At 48.7% G+C, this 21120-nt stretch overlaps 1 protein-coding gene across 3 annotated transcripts in view; it reads right to left on the bottom strand.

The window, feature by feature from the left end:
* The window catches only part of LOC139050018 (phospholipid-transporting ATPase ABCA3-like), a 278463-nt gene extending 270684 nt beyond the window's left edge, over window positions 1-7779 (bottom strand). For all 3 annotated transcript variants that reach the window (XM_070526088.1, XM_070526089.1, XM_070526090.1), the window contains exon 1: window positions 7750-7779. The gene's annotated coding sequence lies outside the window, so the exon portion shown is untranslated. The remainder of the gene's footprint in view (window positions 1-7749) is intronic.
* Between the last annotated feature and the right edge of the window lie 13341 nt (window positions 7780-21120).

The raw sequence follows: 21120 nt of genomic DNA, 5'->3' as shown, positions 1-21120 counted from the left end.
CACGGTACCGCCCATCGACGTACCAACCGGGGAGACTATGGTCCGCGCTCTCAGTTAGCCCCTTGGTGCCGGCTGCGAAAGACAACTAGCGAAGAGATTGGCGACACGTGTTCAATGCGCAAGCACGCCATGGGGAGTTCTGTTCTAGACGCCTGCTACGCTGGTCCACTTGGTATGGCTTTCCGCTGCTACCCCTCCATTTGTGAAAGTTGTGAATGCGGCCAAAGAGATGACTTTCCCCATCACTGCCGTAAAGCAGCCTTCTGCCTGCAGTTACCGCGAGCACCGGACGTCGGAGTTCTCCAGCTCAGCCTGCGCCCGATCTGGCGGAAAAACCCTCAGGTTTGGTTCACCCAGGTCAATGCCATCTTCGATCTGCAGCACATTTATTTAGAGAAATCTCGCTTTCGTCACTTCCTTAGCAACCTGTCTTTCGAGTAAGTTGAATAGGTGGCATACGCCGTTGCTGGACCTTTGGGCGATGTCCCGTACTAGCAATTTAAACATAGTACTTTAGACTGTGCCGTTGTGTCTGAGAGCACGCGCCTCCAGCACTGCTCCAGTTAGAGGAGTTTGGAGATCTCTGCCCGTACCAGCTGCTCAACAGCATGCCGCAGCTCTTGGACATAAGTAACGTCTACTCGAACGCTGCGCTATTGAGGCCCCTATTCTTGCAGCGCTTGCCGCAGTCTACCCGTCTTGTTTTCGCCACTGCAGGGGACTTGACCCTCGACCGCCTCACCCAGTTCGCTGATCGATTCCACGAAGCGACTTCTCCTTTGGTCGCGGCCCTCTCGGGAACGCTGGAGTCCTCAGCCATGTACCACGTATAGTTTAGGATCGGCCAGCTCGCCGGTTCAATCGACGCCCTACGTACGTCCTCTCACATCAGCGCGACTCCTCCTCGCGTCCTAGCCACCATTCGACTTCCTAAGTGGTCCCTATTCCCGCCGTCATCGAAGCTCGCCTATTTGCTGATAACATCGCACTTTTCAACACTGCGCCCTACAGTGTAAGCCTCCATACAACTTATTAGGAAACACACCGCGAAATCTCTGACCACGGCATGTAAGCTTGTGTTACATCCCAGCGGCATTTTCTTAATAATGTATCGCATTTACGGCCTGCGCTTCCTCGTAGGCATGGGTGCTAAGGTCAATGTACTGCCGTCCTCTAAGGGTGACTGCATTTCTAAGCCGACTAGACCTACACTCCATACGGCGAACTTTGCCTCCGTCGCCACTTATGGCCAATGGTCCCTCATTCTCAACTTTGGCCAGGGGCGAACTTTCCGGTGGGTATTCATCGTAGCCGACGTATATCAGCCTATACTAGGCTCCGACTTCCTGGTCCATTTCACCTCGACATCAGCATGCACCACCTACATGACTGACAGGAAGACGTGCCTCTCCACCCTGGCTTTCATTGGCATCCGCAAGCCGATCCCACCAATCCCGTACGATGAAATTCTCGGTGGCAGCTCGCTCACACCGTCACTTCAGTGTCTGGCGACTGCCAAAATGGCATTCTATCGCATGCTCCAGGTGGGCATTATTCGTCCTTCGTGTAGCACTTGGGCTGCTCCACTGTATCTGGCGCCCGTGGTGCGACTATCGGGCGCTCAACACTCACACGGTCCAAGATAGTTATCCCCTTCCATATATCCTAGATTTCACAAGCAACTTTCAAGGATACACAATCTTTAGCAAAGTAGACCTTGTCATGCCGTGTCACCAAATCCCCATTGAGCAGTCCGAGATCCCAAAGTCTGCCATTATTAGACACTTCAGCATGTTTTAGTACATACGCATGCCTTTCAGGCTAAGAGACACAAATCAAGCATTCCAAGTATTCGATGCCAAGCCAACTCCTGCTGCATCCACCTACATCGACCACATACTCGTTATGGGCATCCCGGCCATGGTGGCCGCATTTCGATGGGGTAGAAATGCGAAAACATCTGTGTACTTAGATTTAGGTGCACGTTACAGAACCCCAGCTGGTCGAAATTTCGGGAGTCTTCCACTACGGCGTGCGTCATAATCAGAAAGTGGTTTCAGCACGTAAAACGCCATAATTTATTTTAATCGTTATGGGCAGCACACTACAAGCGTCACCTCCGGGAACTGTTTCAACGCCGTCAGCAATTTAGCCTGGTTGTCAAGTCTATAAATGCATCTTCAGGTCATCTGAGCTCGAGGGAATGGGCCACCCCATCTAAGCGTTGGGAATTTCTCCGTTGCGCTCTAAGATCCAGGCCATAAAAGACTCCCCAGCGACCACAACCCTACAGCACCTGAATGAGTTCCTTGGCCTAGTAAATTTCTCATGCAGCTTTGTTGCGCCCTGTGCCAAGCTTCTTCGCCTGCTCACTGACCTTTGCCAAACCGGGAGCTTTTTATCCACAATTTTTGGTCCTCCGACCCTCAAACTGTTTCCAGGGCTGTAAACACGCCGTCGCCAATTCGACTATTCTCATCGACCAGGATACTGACATGGACATTCGCATCATGATCGATGCGTCCAGGGTGGCCATTGGCGCTGTTCTCCAAGAGAAATTGAGTGGCAGCTTCCAAGTTTCTTCTCTCGGACGCTTTAACCTGCTGATACTCGTTACAGCATTTCTGGCCGTGAGCTGCACGACGCACTCCACCATCCAGGACATTTGGCTGTTCTTTGACAGTCAGCCATTTCACATTCTAACCGATGACAAGACCCTACACCTTCAGTACAATTTCTTCCAAATACGTCACATGTGAACTTCGTGAAATGGCCTTTATATCGGCGTTCAGTATAGGTATCCGGCAAGGCAGCTCATGTACTCTCCCGCGACACCTCCCTGAGAAATTCTTCATCAAGTGTGGGCTGGGAACGTCAAGCTCTTGCCCGGATAAAAGGCTCTTAGTTACGAGCGCCCCATGACCACACCCATTCCCACCGCCGCATCTTGTTCCTCCCCCATTTGTACTTCGCTTATTGTGGTGCTAAATGTCAGCGGCTGCACTTAGCCTGTTCATTTTGGCTGCCTTTCGTCACGTGGTATTCAAATAACTTCATCATAGCATCCAAGCCTCGCAAGGTGGGCCCATTCGTGCCTCGCTTAGCAGACCACCATACTGGCTACCGACACGAACACTGACACGCAGCTTTTCTTGCCTCCTGGCTCCAGCTTTGTCCTTCTTGTTGCACCAGACCCATCTTGATTTGGGTGGATCACTTCGTCCTACTCACAACTGCCGGTGTATTCTCACAGTGATTGGCCGCTTCACCCGTTTTCGCAAAGCCGTGCCCAATCCGGACACTAAGCGCCGGCTAAGCGCTAAACATTGCCATACCAATGCACACCATCACGGTGCAAACAGCACGGTGAGCGGCTCCACCACCAGCCCAAGGCTGTCTTCCCTGCGCTCACTAACTGGGAGCACTGCGTGTATCGCCTTCCTACGATGCTTCGTCTACGTCCTGCATCACGACCTTGCTTCTTCATCACCCGAACTCGTCTGCGGTTTACCCCTGCGGCTTCCTGAAGACTTCTTCGTTCCTTCGGTTCCTTCACTCCAGCCCCTCCATTACATCCACTGCTGAAGGGCTGCATTCAGCAGCTGCACCACCTTGCACCTCAATCTTCAAGCAGCAGCATATTTGTACATTTGCGCCTTGTGTCGTTCACGCGCGTTTTTTTCTGAGACGAGACGCTGTAAAGGCGCCTCTTACATCCCCCTATCATGGGCCCTACCGTGTCCTCCCCAATGCGAGAACGTCCACCCTAATCCTACTGAATGGTTGTGAAAAGTTCATCTCCTTAGACCGTCTCAAACCGGTCTACCCTGACACGCCCTCGAAGGAGCTCCCCGTGGATGCCATCGGCGTATCCACCAATCCGCATGTCACCAAGATGGCCCCACCTCTTCCTCGTTGACGCGTGCATTCCGCCTTTCTGTCCGGGCGGAAGGCGCTGTATCGCCACCACCGCCGCAGCGCGCGGACACGAATTTCGGCGCTCCCAGCCAGCGCCTTGCTGCCGGATGCGAAATAGAAAACAAAGAAAGAAATAAAGGCACGTGCGTGATGCGCAAGAACTGCAAGCGTAGTTCTATTCAGAAGCCTGCTATGCTGACGCTCTTGTTTCGGCGCTCCGCTATGACGCCTTGTTTCCTGACAACACTTAAGAATGCTCACGTGTGGGAATTTAAAAGCATTATAGTCCATCTGATGAAATGTTTTTGATGCACTATAATATGTAAGATACCCGGCACAGATTACGACTATGCATACATCGGTGCATCGGGCAACTTCAAACAAAGACTGAGGCAGCATCAGAAAGATGTCGAAAAGAAACGTACAGTTTCGAATGCCGTTGCTGAGCACACATATGCTACGGGCCACAAGATTGACTAGCATCGCTCGAAAGTTATCGGCCAAAAAGAAACTGAAATTCGCGGCTGTATTTTAATCGCAGGAGATACAAAAAATACGTCACACGCACAATCGAAATGAGGGAACCCTCCCCCCGTCATACACGCGCTGCTTACGTCCTGTTTTGAAGTATACATAAGCTTCCGTTAACTTATCTTCATCCCATTGTGAACAAGGCTACCGTAGGAAAGCCGAAACGTCTTTTAGATATACGGCTTTTGCAGTACGTCTTTTGGTCGGTGCCCGTAATTTTATCGCTTAATGATTCATCCCGACCAGACGGACTTCCGTCGAACCCTTGTCTTCACCAACCTTCACCGGGCGTATGGCCAATCTGTAATCACCAGAATTCGCCGTTATGCTCCCCTCACAACCCACATCGCTATGTCTCACGGACGCCTGGATTTCAACCTTGCCTGCAAACAGGGGGCCTCTTCACGCGCTCATTGCACCTTAACAGGCCATTACTTTCCATGTTTGGCTACAGCGTCGTCACAAAGATAGAGAGGCAGTTGATTAAGGCGAGGATACAGGTCTGTCGACAGAGTATTAGAAAACTTGAAAACGACATTTTTTCGCATGTCGCCGCAAGGAGGACCTCTGTCCGGATCATTTTGCAAGCATCCGGCTACACGCTAACATTCAAACCAACATATGCGCCCGTCAATCAATGTCAATATGCGTGAGTCAGTGTCAAGCTTGACAGGCTCTCGGGAACTTCTATGCCATACCGGCCGCACAGCAGAAGTACTACGGCGTATAACCTTTCTGCGCACAGCGTAGACCCAGCCGAGGCCTCAGTCCTGGAGCTATGTCTGAATTTCAATGTTACACCGGCCCCTGACATTAGAAAGTTTGTGTGTGTGTTAGAGTGCGCGGTTAACCAAGTTAACCGCGCACTCTAACATCCCCCCGTGACGAGGCCTGCACCCGCGCTATTGGTATCCTTTCTGGTCTGCACCGGCGGAAGTTTGTTTCCCCTCTTTCTGCTGAGGAACGAAAAGCTGTCAAGCGACTTCAGACGAACACTAGAATCGCGAGTCTTCCCGCTCTTAAGGGGAATGCAACAGAGATAATCGACACGGCTGTCTAGAAAAACAATATGTTGACCCTGCTTGATGACCAGGAGACTTGCGTCCGGCTCACTTGGGGCTCGACCTTGAAGGTTCAGAGGGACTTCGAGGCTCTTCTGCCTGACGTGTTCCGCTTCGTAGCTCCCGAGCACAAGTCTGTATATTAAGCTTCTCCGTGATACCGGTTGTGCACCTGCACTTCATAGCTTGCCGAAAGTTCACAAGACTAACATCCGCCTGCATCGAGTTGACTACACCCGCTACCCTCTCTAAAAATTGTCCGCATACCTGCAGTAGCTTCTGTCCCCACTCACCGGAAAGAGCTCCACGCATGTGAGCAACTCCTGCAGCTTTACTGAAGTAGTTCGTGACGCGTCTCTAGACGACGACGAGGTGATGGTTGGGTTCGACGTGGTGCCGCTGTTCACCTCAATTCCGACTGACATGGCTGTGAAAGCATGCACATCTACTCTAAAATCTGACAGGACTTTGCCAGACAGGTCGCCCATTGACGTTCCCGACATCAAAAGGCTTCTCTGTTGTTGCCTTGGAAACACCTACTCCTGCTTCGACAAGGTCTTCTACAGGCAAGACTACGGTACGGCATTGGGTGCATCCGTCTCTGTTACTGCTGCCAATCTTACGTCGGAGTGTTTAGAAAGTAGTGCTCTAGCGTCGTTCACTGCTTGACCAAATGTTTTTCTGCGCTATGTGGACGACTGCTTTTGCGTAATTCGGCGCAGTGCTTTGGCTTCGCTCACTGTGCATTATGCAGCCAGGAAAAGGCCATCCAATTAACAGTTGAGACGGAGGACGACAGCAGACTCCAATGTTTAGACGTACTTGTCACCAGACGCGATGGACCGCTCTCATTGAGCGTATACCGTAAGGACACTCACACTGGTCGCTACTTGACCTTTCAATCCGTTCATCTTGACGCTCCCAACACGTCGGTTCCTGCCTCCCTGCTCAACCGTGCCAACCGCATTTGCACCACAGAAGGAAGTCGTTCCGCCGACTTGGACAACGTGCGACATCTCTCGGCAAGCAACTACCCCGCGTGTTTTTCAAATGCTGTGGAATGCCGCCGGTCCAATTCAGTTCAACCGTATAATCCCCAACCAAGAAAGCGTGCTGCCATACCGTACGTTGGAGAGGTGACCGAAACGTTGTCTCGCGTTCTGCGAAGTTATGACGTCTAACTGGCACACGTTCCCGTGTGCAAGATGAGGAAAGCACTCGTTGGCGGTAAGGACAGGCTTCCGAGAGCATTGTTTCTCATCGTATTATATAAGGTACCCTGCGGAGATTGCGACTACGCATACATCGGTCAATTCGGCAACTTGCGACATAGATTGAGGCAGCGTCATCAAGATGTCCAAAAGAAACGCACATTTTTGAGAATGCCCTCGCCGAGCACGCCGATGCAACAGGCCACAATATTGACTGAGCTCCCCCGAGAGTTATCGACCAAGAAAGAAACCTGAAATTGCGGCTGTATCTGGAATCACTGGAGATACAAAAAAAACACATCACACGCTCAATCGAAATGAGGGAGCCCTCCATCCGTCATACGCGCCCTGATTACGTCACGTTCTGAAGTATACATAAGCGTCCGTGAACTTTCCTTCATCCGATTGTGAACAAGGCTTCCGTAGGGAAGCCTAAATGCCTTTTAGATTTATTCCTTTTTTAGTACTTCTTTTGCTCGGTGTCCATCGTTTTATTGCTTCAGGCTTCATCCAGAATAGACGGGCTTCTGTCGAACCCTCGACTTCAGATAGTCATATGTCAAGATATTTAAACAGCATCTTCAAACCGTGCCAAAGGTTTTTTGCGATAGTACGAAACGCGCACAGATAAACGCCCTTACAATATGCAATATGACTATTAACCTCCCCATGAAATGCGACAAGAGTGAAGAGGCCGTACTGCTGGTGAGGTTATCTTCAAATTGCACCACAGGCAATATAAATATTTGGCAATGCCGAACTACAAAAACTAATCAGTAGTTGTATGGGCTCAATATTTTCAGAGGCTAGCAATGTTACGCAGAAACTGATAGATATTGGTTATAGAAACCGGAGACTGCCAAGTACGGAAGCTGCACAGACATGTGCCAATATGACTTCCTCTACTCTAATTATTAGACTGTGGCTTCAGCATGACAAGAGGAACTCTACAGAAATCTGTGGACACCCCGCATCTCAACTGTGAAAGAGCTATTCAGGCTGAATAATGTTCAAATGAATCAACTTACGACTGTTTTCCGACAGCACGGTGAAGAAGCAGCCTGAAGATGATGATGATGGCCTCATATTATGGCTCATACCCACACTGGGAGATTGGCCAATAATTTCGTACTGAAGCGATTGCCTGCTCTTTTTAGGTGTTACTTTTTCGATGAGAAAAAAATAAGAAAGATAAGCAAATATACAACAACTAGTAAATTACTAGAGAACAATATAAAAATTATTCGTTTTATTGATTGTACGTAACCGCAAACGGTACCAAACCCGTCCCTATGGCTGACCCCTATAATTGACGCACCGAAAGATGATGTATGATTTCTGATGATAACATTAACCCTAATTTAGCAATCGGAAGTTCTAGATGTCTTTTTCTTAACAATTTGTATCGCCGACATACCAAAGAGTAGCCTGAAGTTGTTTCTTCTTCCTCTTTATAGCTTTTGGTGGACTTCGCGTTGCGATAGTTCAAGATGCTGAAAACAAATTCTTTGTTCGCAGTACATTATTTTCTTTTTGCTTAGAGAGCTCTGTGTTATGCCTTATTTTGTCCTTTTCTTTGCATTTAGACCGCTCCTGTATGGCGTAAACAAACAAAAGAACACAGTTTTAGTGGCGGTATCCCAAGAATGAATGAATAGAATTTATTGATAGGAAAGACAGAGAGGACGACCTCAGCTAGTGCGCTCTAGTCTGCTACTCTGCACTGGGGAAGAGGGAAGGGGAGTGAAAGTGTTGGGATGGATGATGATGATAAGAGAAGTGGTGAGTGCTTATGTACACGAGACAGTTGCCTCGCTAGAGCCGCTCGTCGAGCTTGGTGTCCTGCAGGAACTTCAACAATACTTTTGTTGCACGCACTGAAATTGCAGTGTCAGGCCATGGGCCGAGGGTAGCTTCCTCCGACAGTAGTTGTCTGCCAACGCTGTCTAGGAAACTGTCTAACGTCCTTCGCTCCAGCATATATGCTGGGCAGTCGCATAAGTCTGGATGTTCAAATGCCACAGCTTCATTGACGAAGTCCGAAGAGCATCGCGACACGAAAGCGCTTATCTGCAATATGCAGTCACAGCGTCCATTCCACTGTCACGCACCTGCAGAAAGTTCTCTGGCTTAAAGGAGCTTGTGAGAAAAAAAGACGATATATACATGAAATGCAATCAAACTTTGTTTTCGGCAGCTCTGGATTTTACTGCATTATAAATTTGCAGCACAGTTGATAGATATTGTAGACATTCCCCTTGAGAAACAAATATTTCGCACTGAAAGTGACACTAAATGCAAATAAGAATACCGGAGCGATATATAAATGCTCGAGATCTAACGCGTGAACATTAACACGAAGACAGCTTCACTCATAAACAAATTCGGTTAAGTAAGTACACAATTTGATACTTGTTTGGCCATTGAAGAACTAAACCGATGAAGGGAAAATTCTGTATTTCTATTTCGGCGACTAGTACTCAACCACTTATAATAGGAATGTAATTGCGTTACATTGTAAGATGGAAGAAAATGTTACTTGTCTACATAAATTCGATTGGTAGTAAAAATGTACAGTGACATTTCACTTTAATTCAGCTTACGCAGAAGGTTATGAGCGCCAAGAACATGCACAGCGAGTACCACGGCGTTTAAGCACAAACTGAAATCGCGCGAACGCGGTCACGGATGTTACGTTGATATCGGCCGTGGGACGTCTCTTGCGTCACAGGGAAACCACAAGTGCTATCATCATCATCATCATCATCATCATCATCATCATCATCATCAGCCTCGTTACGCCCACTGCAGGGCAAAGGCCTCTCCCATACTTCTCCAACGACCCCGGCCATATGCTAATTGTGGCCATGTTGTCCCTGCAAACTTGCTAATCTCATCCACCCACCTAACTTTCTGCCGCCCCTGCTACGCTTCCCTTCCCTTGTAATGCAGTCCCTAACCCTTAATGACCATCGGTTATCTTCCCTCATTATTACATGTCCTACCCATGCCCATTTCTTTTTTCTTGATTTCAACTAAGATGTCATTAAGTCGCGTTTCTTCCCTCACCCAATCTGCTCTTTTCTTATCCCTTAACGTTCCACCCATCATTCTTTCTTCCATAGCTCGTTGCGTCATCCTCAATTTAAGTAGAACGCGTTTCGTAAGCCCCCAAGTTTCTACCCCGTACGTGAGTACTGGTAAGACACAGCTGTTATACACTTTTCTCTTGAGGGATAATGAGAACCTGCTGTTCATGATCTAGTGCTATACTGCCAATTGCTTTACTCGTAGGGAACTATTCTTGGCTATGAAGCGAATGATGCGGAAAATAAGTGCGCCTCTTTCTCCACTGCTGGAAGTAGTCCCATAGTTTTGCTCACGTTTACCTCCATTGGAAATAGAAAACAATACTTTTTTGGTTTCTACAGCACCTAATTTGAAAGGATACGTAACTGTCACCATTGAACCATTGTTATCTTGCTGGATATTTAGTTTGAACTCGTAAGGAGGAGCACGAGCGAGTTGGCGTGGTTGGCGCTGAGAATTTTTTAAGTACTTTTGAAAAAGTAGTTCAAAAACATGTTTTCAAAGTCATCTGCTTTTGACCTTATGCCTGGGACCTCTTTGGGTCACAGGCGGGACGACGCCAGACATACGAGGCCAGACAGGTCCGCTCGAAGTCAACTATGAGAAACTCCATAGTTGTGCCTGTCACGAAAGAATGAGAGAAAACCTATAGTTTGGCGTGGCAATAAACAATGAGAGAAACGCTATAGTTGTACGTGACACGAAAGATTGAGAGAAACAATATATATGTGCGTGACACGAAGGAATGAGAAAAACTCTATAGTTGTGCATGGCACAAAAGATTGCGAGAATCTCCATGCCTGTGCGTGACACGAAAGATAGAGAGAAACTACATAGTTGTGCGTGACACGAAGGAATGAGAGAAACTCCATAGTTGTGTGCGAAACGAAAGATTGAGAGAAACTCTATAGTTGTGCGTGACACGAAGATGAGAGCAACTCTATAGTCTTGTGTGGCGCGAAAGAATGAAAGAAACTCTAAAGTTGTGTGTTGCACGAAGGAAAGAGAGAAACTCAATTGTTGTGCGTTGCACGAGAGATTCTCTATAGTTGTGCTTGGCACAGAAGAGTGAGAGAAACTCTAAATGTTTGCGTGGCACGAAAGAATCTAAGAAACTATAGTTCTGCATTGCATGAAAGACTGAGAGAAATTCCATAGCTATGCGTGGCCCGAAAAATTGAGAGAAACTTCATAGTTGTGTGTGGTACGAAAAAATAAGAGAAGCTCTATAGTTGCGCGTGGCACGAATGAATGAGACAAGCACTATAGTTGTGCGTGGCACGAAAAAATGAGAGTATCTCCATAGCTGTACTTGAGACGAAAAATTTAGAGAAAATTCATAATTGTGCGTGACACAAAGGAATGAGAGAAGATCTATAGTTCTGCGTGGCACGAAAGAATGAGAGGCTCTATAGTTGTGCGTGACACGAAATAGTGAGAGAAACTAATTCGCAACATTGATGGCCTTACCAAAAGTATTACCTAAATATAAGCTTAAGGTGTTTGTGCAAGAGCAATCACACTTTCTCCAGTGATATTTCATCTTCCGAATAACCGCCAAGATGGCCTTACCTTATTGGGCGGTGTGACACTACAACTTAAAATGCAACTTAAAATGCAACTCGAAGCAGTGTCTATGCGAGTATTTCTAATTCATAGATTCGTTACAATTTCATCTCTTCACATTTATGCCATATTATTAAAAATTTTGATGTTATGGTTAGTGGGTACAGGGATGCACAATTTATAGTAAAAATCTCGGTGCGGTGCGACAGGTCGGCTCATGTAACAAGTAGCCGTAACTTCCGGTGCATACTTATTAGATAAGGAAGAGACCAGCTATTTCAATGTATCAAGCAATATATGCTTCCATTCATTGAGCGATTGCCAAGTCACGCTTCTCCCCAACTTGGAATTGACTGTTGTTACAATCCTTTAGGAATGACCACATCCCAGTAGCATTTACTTCAATGCAGCAACACACCTCTTTTCCGCTCGTCGATATATTAGAACTACTTTCAGAGGATTGGTCGCTGATTGATGCGAAAACAACAAATGGCCCAATGACCAAAATAGACTGCGTCTGTAGCAGCGAAACAACACCTATATTGCCATGTTCTGCAGCATCACGTCACATGCGCGCCTAGAGGAGCAGAGAGGGTGAAGGGAACACCTACTGCTGCGCTGCCGCGACACGGGTTGCGTGTGGGGAGAGGGTGTCGCTGCGACACCATGTCATTCTCGTTCTCGGGTGCCTGCGTTCTCCGAGGTCAAGCTATCGCCTGCGTCCTAACTACGGCTGGGTAATCGCTGGCAATAAGGTAATGTTAAACAAAAAACCAAAAAATAAATAGGAAAGAAAAGCCTTCTCCTAATGAGTTTCGAAAGTACGATAAGATAGCTCAAGTGGCTGAGCAGTTTATAGAGATTTATACAGTACCAGTGGCACCCACGACGATATTGAATGAAGGAATAATCTAGAGCAATTTAACATCCCCCAAGTAACGCCGGAAGAAGTAAAGAAAGCATTGGGAGCTAAGCAAAGGGCGAAGGCAGCAAGGGAGGATCAGGTACCAGCAGATTTGTTGAAGGATGGTGGCCAGATTGTTCTAGAAAAACTGGCCGCCCTGTATTCGCAATGCCTCATGACCTCGAGCGTACCGGAATCTTGGAAGAACGCAATATAATATTTATCCATGAAAAAGGGGACCCTAAAGACTTGAAAAAACATACACCGATCAGCTTACTGTCTATTGCTTACAATGTATTTACTAAGGCAATCGCAAATAGAACCAGAAACACATTACACTTCTGCCAACCAAAGGACCAGGCAGTATTCTTTAAATGTGCGGAAGATAAGCAACCTTTATATGTAGCTTTCATCGATTACGGGAAAGCGTTTGATTCAGTCGAAACCTCAGCAGTCATGCAGGCATTCAGGAATCAGAATGTAGACGAGCCATATGTAAAAATACTTAGATACCTATAGTGGCTCCGCAGCCGCCGTAGTCCATCTTAAAGAAAGCAACAAAATTCCAACAAAGAAGGGTGCCAGACAGGGAGATACGATCCCTCCAATGCTTTCACAGCGTGTCTACAGGGCGTATTCAGAGACCTGCATTGGGAAGAATTCGGGGTAACAGTTACCGGAGAATACCTTAGTGACTTGCAATTCGCTAATGATATTGCCTTGCTTAGTAACTTAGGGCGGCAATTCCAACACGACCTGGACAGGCAGAGAAGAAGGGTGGGTCTAAAAATTATTCTGTAGAAAATTAATGTTTTACAGTCTCCGAAGAGAACATGTCCGATAGGAAGCGAGGCACTGGAAGTACTAAGCGAATACATCTACTTAGCCCAGGTAGGTGACCGCGGATCCGGATCATAAGACTGAAATAATCAGAAGAATAAGAATGGGGGCTGAGGTACGTTTGGCAGGCATTCTCAGATCATGAACAGCATTATCCCTCAAGTGGGAAGAGCATAACAGCTGTGTATTACCAGTACTCACCTAGAGGGATTTCTGCCCCGTAGGTGAGGCTTACGAAAAGGGTTCTGCTTAAATTAAGGACGATGCAACGAGGTACGGAAACAGGAATGTTGGGTGTAACGTTAAGGGAGGAGATAAGAAGATAGCATATTTGGTGAAGGAACAAACGCGGGTTACTTGTATCTTAATTGAAATAAGAAAACGAGAAATAGGCATGGGCATGTTATGTAACGAGGAAGGAAGAAAATGGATGGTAATTGAGGATTACGGATGGCATTCCAAAAGACGGGAAGCGTAGCAGGGAGCGACAGAAAGTTAGGTGGGCGGATGAGGTTAAGAAGCTTGCAGGGGCAACATGGCCACAATTAGCACAAGACCGGGGTAGTTGGAGAATTATGGGAAAGGTTTTTCCCTGCTGTGGGCATAGCCAGGCTGCTGCTGATGATAATGAAAGCCTGTACGATGTAGGGCAAGCGCAAAATCCATGGACGTCACAACTTTCCCCTATTTGCTCTCAGTATTCAGTCGTGTTTGCAGCGGGTGAACGTTTGGTACCGCACCCTTTTTCACGAAGCAATGGAAGCACGAGTAAATGGCACCAGTCTCCCTTGCAATGCAAACTATGGCGAAAATATGAGCCTGAATCCGTCAACGGGAGAGCACAGGGAAAACTGACTCGGCTGTTGACTTGGCTTGTTTCTGCTCGCGGCCCGTTATTTGTTGTGGCTCCACACTCGCAACTGTTATAAATATCTCACACTTGATTGTCTGTTGTTCATTTTTAGTTTAAGTTTGTGCAAGGCAAATATTTGAAGGCGGGAGTGGGAAGTAGCGCATTTTTTTTAAAGTTCAGAACCACTCGTCATGTCGGCCGTGAAACGCAATTTACGACTGTAGAGCACTCACTGTTACGTTTCGCCTATGACGCGCGGTGTAGCCGGCGCGAATTCAACGGACGCCGGGGCTTCGTTCAAAGCGGCGGACATTTTGGCCCGTTCGGAGCGGCCGCGACGCATCCCCGCCGAGCGCGTCCCGGCATGTTCAGTGCCACGTGTCTTTGTGTGCGCGCGTGTGTGTGTGTGCCCACGCTTGTCAAAGCGCGGCAGCCGGGGAGAGGAGCTCCCTCAGTGTGAAGCGAGGAGGTCTTACCGGCGCCGGCCCGGCTGATGCGTCACCTCCTTGTCCCAACGTGTCTCTCAGTCCGTCCGTCGCCGCTGTCACGTGGTGTCGTCCCGTGACCTTCCTTATACTTATACCGTGACCTTATACCGTGACCTTCCTTATACTTATAGCGTTATATCACTTATACCGTGACCTTCCTTATACTCCTTATACGCCAAGAGTATAAGAGCAGCTGCCCCCGGACGCCAGGAGAGAGGCTCCGATTTCTTCTGTTGAGTTACGTGCTCTCCCGTCTCTCTACTTCGGTCGACCTGACCGCCCGCTCTTTGCGATGCTAGAATTAACAAGTTGTTCTGTTAGCAGTCGCCTCATGCTTTGCTGGGACCTTCGGATGCTTCCAGTGTGCCCCAGGCCGCCAGGCCAACGCTACCCTTGGGGCTTGCGACCCATTTGCAACAACGGGCGCCAGCGGTCCGATTGCAATAACGGGTGTCAGCACTGAGGTTCCAACAGCTGGTGGCAGCGCTGAGGTTCTAACAGCCGGTGCCATCGGTGCGGTTCAAACATCTGGTTGCCAGCGGTGAGATCGCGACAACAGAGGCCAGCAGCGAAGATATGCGGTTGACTGTATGCTGAGCAGCACAACGACCATCCGGGAGCAGTGCAACGAGTCCTGTGTGATGACTGGTTGCCTGCAGCGGAACGACTGCGCTGAATTCTTGGCTGCGAGGTTTGGTGAGTCCGGGACTTTCTTCTTCTGAGTTTTGCCAGGCTTTTGTTAGTGTCAGAAACAGAGCTGGTAATTGTGGTTGTCGTTGCTGCCGGGTTAGTTTGCGGCAAGACAATAGTAGGCAGTAGAGAAAGCAGCATTCAGAGCAGCCATGGATTTGAAGTCGTTGCGCAAACCGAAATTGGTGGAGCTTGCAAGAGAGTTGGGTCTGGATGTCTCAGACAAACTCAGAAAACCAGAACTGCTAAGGGCTATTCTTGAGTTAGGAGCTGAGGATGACGAGCTGTCGGAATGCCTTGAGACCATTGAGGAGAGGGAGACGGCAAAAAGACAGGAACGCGAACTTAAAGAACAGCAACAGCAACAGCGAGAGCAACAAGAGAAAGATGAACGTGAACGTAAAGAACAGATAGAACGAGAGCAACAAGAGAAAGAAAAAGAGCGAGAGCAACAAGAGAAAGAAAGAGAGCGCGACCATCAACACGCTTTGGAAATGAAAGGTCTCGAGCTAGAGATGGAACGCGCTCGTAATGGAAGTCAGGCACACGGTGCAGGAGAACGGGTATTGTTTAAAATGACTGACCTGATGCGGCCGTTTAAGCTTGGAGAGGACATTGGTTTGTTCCTGGTTAACTTTGAGCGAACGTGCGGGAAGCAGGGGTTCTCTCGGGAAACGTGGCCACAGCGCTTGCTCACTTTGTTACCCGGCGAGGCGGCCGACGTAGTCGCTCGCTTGGATAGAGAGGAGGCAGAGGATTTCGACAAAGTGAAATCGAGTCTGCTAAAAAAGTACAGGCTGTCCGCGGAGGCGTTCCGTCGGAAGTTTCGAGAAAATGAGAAAGGCAAAAGTGAGTCATATACAGAGTTTGCCTACAGGCTAATGTCAAACATGCAGGAGTGGCTCAAAGAAGAGAAAGCGTTTGGTGACCACGAGAAAGTTCTGCAGTGTTTCGGGCTAGAACAGTTTTATAGTCGGTTACCTGAGAACGTGCGCTACTGGGTCTTGGATAGGCCAGACGTTAGTACGGTGGCTAGAGCCGCTGAGCTAGCCGAAGAGTTTGTGACGCGTCGGGCTCGCGGAGCTAAGGACGGTCAAAAGGGTGAATTTGGCTCCAAGTTTGAGAGGCCGAAGTTCACGCCCATGAGAGCAAAGGGGGACACACGTAGTGCGGACGCGAGTGAAAGCAGTCCGACTGAACGTAAGGAGACGGCGGCAGCCGAAGCCGAACGCAGAAAGCGGTTCGAGGCGAGGCAAGCGCGCGTGTGTTATACGTGCCAGAAGCCGGGTCACTTTTCGGCGCAGTGTCCGGAAACAAAAACAAAAGTCGTGTTTTTGTCATTATGCAGCACTGACGAGAACATGAAGCTTCTCGAGCCTTACATGCGAGACCTCCTCGTAAACGGGAAAGAGTGCCGAGTGCTTCGCGATTCCGCAGCTACGATGGATGTAGTTCACCCCTCTTACGTAGAACCCGATATGTTCACGGGCGAGTGCGCATGGATCAAACAAGCCGTGGAAGCTCATAGCGTGTGTCTGCCCGTAGCAAAAGTGCTTATTGAAGGTCCTTTCGGAGCACTTGAGACGGAGGCGGCAGTGTCATCTATGCTGCCCGCACAGTACCCGTACCTATTTTCGAACAGCTCCGATCACCTCCTGCGCGAGAAGGGGCTTTTGTTTGGTGAGGCTAGCGTTCAGGCTTTAACCAGATCGAAGGTTCGGGAGCTCGCTGCAAAGGCGGTAGTTGCGGGGCCGACGTTGTCGCACGATGAGAAAGGGTCAGAGGCGCAGCAAGCTGATATTCAGAGCACGCCCGAACTGAATAAAATTGAGCCTGTAGCGTTAAAGGCACCAGATACTGGAGAGGAAATTCCCGACACGGGAAAGTTAGAAGAGCTATCTGAAGATTTGCTCATCGCGCCTACGTAGACGGACTTAATAGGTTGCTAAAAGTCGGCCGGTCGGCTTTGATAGCCGAGCAAAAGAAGGATGGCAGCCTAGAAAACATACGCTGCATTGTCAAAGAAGGTATCGCCAAGAAAAATGCTCGCTTTGTGGGAAGAGGTGGGGTCCTGTACCGGAAGTATATAGACCGCAGGGGAGTGGAGTTCGATCAGCTGATCGTGCCTCAGTGCTATCGTCAGGACCTGTTGCGCTTGTAGCATGGGGGTTCGTGGTCCGGACACCTAGGAGTTAAGAAAACTAAGGACCGTCTCTTGCAAGAGTACTATTGGCCAGGGTGTTTTCGGGACGCAGACCACTTTGTGAAGACATGCGACACCTGTCAGCGGGTGGGCAAACCAGGGGACAAATCGAGGGCGCCGTTGAAGTTGCTACCTATCATTACGGAGCCTTTTAGACGGCTCGTTATTGATACAGTAGGAGCTCTGCCGGTAACAGCCACGGGGTACAGACACATTTTGACTGTGATCTGCCCAGCGACAAAGTTCGCTGAAGCAGTGCCGCTTAAAGAACTCAGCTCAGTTGAGATAGTCAATGCACTACTGTCCATATTTGCGCGAGTTGGTTTCCCTGCGGAAATCCAATCAGATCAGGGCACAGTGTTTACTAGCGCTTTGACGACAGCCTTTCTCGAAAGGTGCGGGGTAAAGCTGTTACACAGCTCAGTGCACCACCCCCAGTCGAATTCCGTTGAGAAGCTCCACTCCGTCATGAAGCGCGTGTTGAGAGCATTGTGGTTTGAACAACAAACTGACTGGGAGCTGTTTCTGCCTGGGGTGATGTTTGCATTGAGGACCGCGCCGCATGCGGCTACGGGGTTTTCGCCAGCTGAGCTAGTGTACGGTCGCTCGCTGCGATCTCCGCTTCGCATGCTTCGAAACGGATCACTGCCCTCTCCAATGGCTGCAGACTATCTCTTTCACAAATGGCCGCCTCCTGCGCTGGAGCCTCGCTTTGCAACAATATTCCTTTGAGGTACGTTACAAAAAGGGGAGTCTCAACGGTAACGCCGATGGCTTAAGTCGAAGCCCCTAACGTGGGAATCAGCCTCAAAATTGTTTGTTATTGATGTTTTTCTTCCTGAGGCAGGATTTTTAACATATTGCTTTTTTGTAGTGTTTCAAAGTGATGATGTGCTTTCTAGTGCAATTTTCCGATTTGTGGACGCGTTCTGAGTGCTGCTATAGACTACTGTAATGAACTAGGCAGTAGTATAAAAGGGGAAAGAGCCTGGCATGGCTTAGTGAGGGTTGTGCCGTGCTTGCTGACTGAGCGGCTGAGTTTCGGCGCAGTTCTAACGCTTGCTAGGAAAGAGAACAAAAATGGCAACTCTCCTGAAGTCACTTTGCAGTGTCCTGTGTGAACCTGAACGTGAGAACGAGGCCTTCTCGGTGCGCTGCGCTCAAGAAACGCCGAGGGACGACCGACTTCGGTTATGAGCATCATCGAGCGACATCCCTCCGGACAGCGGATGCAGTCCCCTGACCATCGGGATCTCCTTCCCCCGGCGGGGCGGTCTGTTACGTTTCGCCTATGACGCGCGGTGTAGCCGGCGCGAATTCAACGGACGCCGGGGCTTCGTTCAAAGCGGCGGACATTTTGGCCCGTTCGGAGCGGCCGCGACGCATCCCCGCCGAGCGCGTCCCGGCATGTTCAGTGCCATGTGTCTTTGTGTGTGCGTGTGTGTGTGTGTGCCCACGCTTGTCAAAGCGCGGCAGCCGGGGAGAGGAGCTCCCCCAGTGTGAAGCGAGGAGGTCTGACCGGCGCCGGCCCGGCTGATGCGTCACCTCCTTGTCCCAACGTGTCTCCCAGTCCGTCCGTCGCCGCTGTCACGTGGTGTCGTCCCGTGACCTTCCTTCTTGCCCGCGACGCCAAGAGTATAAGAGCAGCTGCCCCCGGACGCCAGGAGAGAGGCTCCGATTTCTTCTATTGAGTTAAGTGCTCTCCCGTCTCTCTACTTCGGTCGACCTGACCGCCCGCTCTTTGCGGTGCTAGAATAAACAAGTTGTTCTGTTAGCAGTCGCCTCATGCTTTGCTGGGACCTTCGGATGCTTCCAGTGTGCCCCAGGCCGCCAGGCCAACGCTACCCTTGGGGCTTGCGACCCATTTGCAACAACGGGCGCCAGCGGTCCGATTGCAATAACGGGTGTCAGCACTGAGGTTCCAACAGCTGGGGGCAGCGCTGAGGTTCTAACAGCCGGTGCCATCGGTGCGGTTCAAACATCACACAAAACTGTCGCCTCTGAGCTGTGTATGACTAAGGTACGGCTATGCACGGCGCACGAGCATTCGTTACCAAAAATTCGCGTTAAGCGCGAAGCAGTTGTAGCTCTGTATTGCTAGGGGTTAGCGATAACAGCACCGCAACTTGTGGGACAAGGAACAAAGTGAGCGCCACTCATCGGGTGATAAGAAATACCTGCTTCGTTTCAACTGAGCCAGAGAGTGCCCCAGCAGTCAGAATAATTGCAGCATCTAGTAATCATAAGATAGTAAGGAATAACTTAGCTTATATATCTCCTGCACTTCCAGCAGTGCTTACACGAGCAAGAATTCCTTACCAGGAAGCTGTGCACTTTACTTTGAGAGGAAAATGAACAATAGTAATGATATAGTTCAATAAATGGAAATTTTTTGTGGTTGTTGTAAGGGACGGTTACTGTGCGTAGATCATTCGGCGGAAAGATAGTAACGTTTATCGGGGCGCCCCTGCCAGCGTTCAAAAATTTGCACTGTGGCGTCCAGGTAGTGGCGGACGCAAACGTCTCGTTTTTTTTTTCCAGCCCTGCGGTGTCATTTTAATCGAAACCCCGAAGTGAGAAAAGCTTTATTAGTTTCCGTTCTTTCTCGGCATTGCGTGTGTATGCGCGGTTATGCAATAACGCGCTGTCGACAGTACACGCCAGTTATAGGACATCGAAACATCAGGCATGGCTGAAGAAAGCAGCAACGAATATGCGCCTCTTAAGCATGAAGGGCAAAGCAACACCAAGTACAAGCTGTGGCGGTACGCAGGGCGCTTCATACACTTTGGGGGCCTACAGAACGTGCGCCACTTGTCAATTTTTTTCATTGAATACTGTTACCCTTAGACACGACCCATATTAAAGGTTTTAATATATGTACACTTGTCCCCACCTTCAACGGTTTTTTTTTTTTTTACAGCCAGCTTGAGCTTTGAAATAGGAGGCTTTCTTAGATCGACGCGTCGACGCAATGGCGGTGCGAAAACGTGGACATGTTCAACGCAATGTTAGCTGTTCAGCGCTCAGGATAAGATTTTTCAGAACATGAATCGAACGTATACTTAAAGAAGAAAATATTTTTCATTGATGTATAATTCTTGCATTGCGCAGACGCGACGGGGTGCTATAGCTCGAATTCCCGGGTACAATTCCGGATGGAACCACCGTATTTCAATGAAAGCGCACTGTAACAAGGCTCTTGATTTCTTATATTTGGGTGCTCGTAACAGATGCCCCTATGGTCAAAATTTATTCGCAGTCCCCCTAAATTTGCTATGAGATTTATCAGGTCATGGCTCTTGCACGAAAAACCTCGGAATTAGTTTTAACCGCAGTGAAGAAGTGGTGTGCCTAACCATAAGTTTTTTTAGACAACTCGTCAAAGTTCGCAGCTTTACTTTGATTTGCCACACAAAAAAATGGGACCAAGTGTGTACTGCCCGTTTAACTTTCACTTTAGTAGTAAGTAAGTAAATAAGTAAGTAAGTAAGTAAGTAAGTATTGTATTCACAGTAAGCAATATACAAAGCTCACTGCAGGGGCAGGGGCTAAAGGCAATCAAGCCTCACAAATGTGCCTGTCCCTGCTCAGTTCATGGCAGCTCACAGGCTTCGAGTTCAACAGTGTAAAAAAAGACATTGCAGTACAGCAGTTTCAGGAAAATTGACAACTTGCAAGAGTACACATAAGAAATCACATAAACAAGAGGAAGGTTTACATAACATCTTGAAATAATCGTACAGAAGACGTCCGACACGCCAA

This window comes from Dermacentor albipictus, chromosome 9 (genome assembly GCF_038994185.2).
Source record: "Dermacentor albipictus isolate Rhodes 1998 colony chromosome 9, USDA_Dalb.pri_finalv2, whole genome shotgun sequence".
Lineage (NCBI taxonomy): Eukaryota > Metazoa > Arthropoda > Arachnida > Ixodida > Ixodidae > Dermacentor > Dermacentor albipictus.
The sequence above is the reverse complement of the archived record's forward strand: the minus strand, read 5'-3'. Positions and strand labels throughout refer to the sequence as shown.